The sequence below is a fragment of the Mus pahari genome, chromosome 23, assembly GCF_900095145.1.
Source record: "Mus pahari chromosome 23, PAHARI_EIJ_v1.1, whole genome shotgun sequence".
NCBI classification, from domain to species: Eukaryota; Metazoa; Chordata; class Mammalia; order Rodentia; family Muridae; genus Mus; species Mus pahari.
Genome location: NC_034612.1, coordinates 12,664,843 through 12,668,613, shown reverse-complemented (window position 1 = coordinate 12,668,613; position 3,771 = coordinate 12,664,843). Strand labels below are relative to the sequence as shown.

The following is a 3,771-nucleotide window of genomic DNA, read 5'->3' as shown; positions in this document are numbered from 1 at the left end:
TTCTACACTCCTAAATAATTTTTAAAAAGGTTTTATGTTTTGTTTGAGACAGGATCTCATGTAGCCCAGGCTAGGCTTAAATTTGCTATATAATTGAGAAGAACTTCTGTCCTTTCTGCCTCTACCTTCCAAGTGCCAGGATCACAGGTACATACACCTCACCAGCCAAGTAATACCTTTTAAGACATGAAATGTTGTGGCATTGTGTTATATCTGCCCAATAATAATAAAATAAAGACCTGAGGGAAAACAGAAGTAGGTAATTTAAAACAGTGGCCCCAGAGCTCTTGTTTACTCACAGGGAGCACCCGGAAGACCTCGCCAAGAGTGTTTATTTTAGATAATACAGTTTAAATAGTATGATTATCTGGTTTCTATCTTAACTGTTAAGCCATTTCTTCCTTCCCTTTTCTAGTTTGTTCCTTTCCCAGGGGTTGCCCAGCAGCCATTTTTATTGCTATCTGACCTTATTCCCCTGGCCACAGCTGATTGGACCACAGACGGCAAGCCGGCCCCAATCCTGACCAATCAGAGTCTCTTGGTCTGTGGTATTTGGGTATAGGCAGTTCTTTGTTCTCTACAGGCATCCGGAACCATTGACATAAGCATCCCCCACTCAAGAAGCTAGAAAGGTTGGCTGCAGAGGCCAAAAGAGAAAAGATTAGCAAAGGAGAGGGGAGTTGAGAATAGACCTCCCTGGCTTCTGCTGAGGTCCCGCTTCCCGGCCCTGCCCTCTCCATTCACTTTTGGAAAAGATCCTGCCTACAACCTTACAGCGAATGGGCGTGCTGAATATCAAGCCCAGGCTGAGCAAGCACTCTGCTGTTGAGTACTTGTTTCTAACCTTAAGTCTTCTAAAATGTAGAATTGCATAAACACGATGTTGAGTATCGAGGCACACATCTGTGATCCCCACACTCAGGAGATAGAGTCGGGAGGATCCGGAGTTCAGAGCATCCTTGACTCTCTAACGAAGCTTGAGGCTATCTTGGGCTATACAAAAATCTTGTCTCAAACAAAACAAAACAAAACAAAACAAAACAACCAAAAACCTTGGTTATGGTGCTGGGATCCAACAGATTGAAAATGTCACCAGAAATGTAGGTGTTAGAACAAATGTTTGTATGAATGCAGAAAATTAGAAGTGGGAGGCACAGCCTGAGGCAGCTAATACTAAACAGCAATAAATAAATTAGCAGTCCATAAAAAGAAATGTGTCTCTATAAAAAGCATCGCCAAAAACTCGGAAAAGCTCAACTGTCTGGGGCCGGTTAGTCAAAAGGCCAGCAGTGACACACCCAGGTGTGCTTTAGGGTGTCATTTCATTATAAGCATGATAAGACTGGCATTTGCAACGGTGGTATTCAGCCACGGAATATAAAAAATCACCATGGAAGCCCAGTATGGTGTCACATGTCTTTAAATACAGTACTCTGGAGGCAGAAGCAGGCTGGTCTCGAGGAGTTTGCGAATAGCCTGATCTACGTACAGAATTCCTGGTCAGCCAAGGCTATGTTGTAAGACCCTGTCTCAAAAAATTTTAAAATAAAACAAAAACTACCTCCTTCTTCTGTGCTACCCACGAGGCGGCTGCCATCTGTTTTGCGGCAACATGGCTGCCCCAAAAGGCAGACATAAGGATCCCTGGCACTTACAGGCCATCTCGGGCAACCCAGTGAGCTCCAAGTTCAGGGAGAAACCTTGTGTCAAAAAATAAGGTGGGAAGCAACTGATTGATCCCACCCACGACACTTCCCCTCGTCTATCCCAGGCATTTGTGTTTCTTGCCTTCCTTTAGTAGCTAAGTGCAGACTGTTTAAAGCTGATGTAGACCTGCTGAGAGAGAAGGCTGCAAGAGGCATCAGGAAACGTGACTTCTCAAGGTGATCGTCTTGTGCCCTTGTCCCAGGACAGCTTCCGACTTAAAGGACGATTTGAATCAAAACAAAACAAGGCTGTCAGAGGTGTGCCTCTGATGTGGCTCATCTCCTTATTTATTTATTTTTTTAAAAAAAACCCATCTGGTTTTTCTTTTTGTTTGCTTTAGGTCTGAAGACAAATAGAAATGGAGACTGTGTTAGCCTTTCCAGTCCCTCAGCCACTGTTAGCAGAATAAACAGCCTTGAACTGGCCTGGACTCAACACACTGGGGACCCAGGCTCCTTTGGCTCTAAGCAACAGGTTCTGTTTGCAAAGCATCATGGGCGCGGTACTCAGACTCGTGCTTTACAGCTGACTAAAAAAGCTCAAAGGCTTTCTACCTGATGAGCCTTTCTCTAGGGGTCGCCTTGCTTTTCCTGTGTCTTGGGCCTCCCTTGACCTCTGTCCTGAGATAACAGTTGATAAAACTCACAGCCAAGAGAGAAGAATCACTGGACTCCGGAACCGTCATCTTTACCACATTTTATTTGGGGGTTTCGGTTGTTTTGTTTGAATGTGGGTAAGAATAACCTCTAAGCCTACACAGGCTAGTCACGAAGAATTCTCTTAAGGTTTGAGAATTCTCGGGGAGGACCGGGTCAAACTAGGAGTCTTCATCAATTGCTTTTATTTTTTATTTTTTTGAGATAGGGTCTTTCACCGACTGGCTAGAAAGGCTGGCCAGGCAGCCCCAGGGATCCTCCTGTCAGCCTCCCCTGTCAGCTGTGGTATGCCCGGAAGCCCCTCTGTGCTTGGCTTTCTATGTGAGTACTTAGAATCCGAACTTAAATCCTTCTGTTCCCTATATGCACTCTACCAAATGACATGCTCCTGTTTATTTAATTTGAGACAAAACAAAAAACAAACAAACAAAAACAAAACAAAACAAAAACCTCACTCAGTAGCCCAGAGTCTTAAAAATCACCATGGAAGCCCAGCACGGTGTCACATGCCTTTAAATACAGTACTCTGGAGGCAGAAGCAGGCTGGTCTCGAGGAGTTTGCAAATAGCCTGATCTACGTACAGAATTCCTGGCCAGCCAGGGCTACGTTGTAAGACCCTGTCTCAAAAAATTTTAAAATAAAACAAAAACTACCTTCTTCTGTGCTACCCACGAGGCGGCTGCCATCTGTTTTGCGGCAACATGGCTGCCCCCTGGCCTCTGGTGAAGCCCAAGGTCATCAAAAAGAGGACCAAGAAGTTTCTCAGGCACCAGCCAGACTGATACATCACAATGAAGCGAAACGGGCAGAAACCCAGAGGCATCGAAAACAGGGTGCAGCGGAGGTTCAAGGGCCAGATCCTGATGCCCAACATCGGTTGCCGGAGCAACAAGAAAACCAAACAAGCACTGCCTAGCGGCTTCTGGAAGTTTCTGGTCCACAACCTCAAGGAGCTGGAAGTGCTGCCAAAGCACATCAAATCTTACCAGGCTGAGACTGCTCATGATGCGTGCTTCCTCTAAGAACCAAACCATCAGAGTCACCAATCCCAATTCCAGGCTGCAGAAGGAAGAAGAAATGAATAGGTGGGTGGCGTGCATGTTTTGTGTTTAAATAAAACCACAAAACTGCAGTAAATAATACATAAACAAACAAACAAACAAATGAAAAACCACTATGTATCTCACGCTAGCCGTGAGCTCCCAACAGGTCTCCCAGCTTAGCCTTTCGAGTGCTGGGATTTTAGGCGCCCACCCAGGTTCATCCAACTCTCCTCTCTTCTGTTTTTGTTTTTGTTTTTGTTTTTGTAGACAGGGTTTCTCTGTGTAGCCCTGGCTGTCCTGGAACTCACTCTGTAGACCAGGCTGGCCTTGAACTCAGAAATCTGCCTGCCTCTGCCTCCCGAGT

The 3,771-nt window shown here is 45.4% G+C and overlaps 1 pseudogene; it reads left to right on the top strand.

Annotated features, from left to right (window-relative positions):
- Positions 1–3,065: 3,065 nt before the first annotated feature.
- The window catches only part of LOC110313145, a 3,945-nt pseudogene continuing 3,239 nt past the window's right edge, over positions 3,066–3,771 (top strand).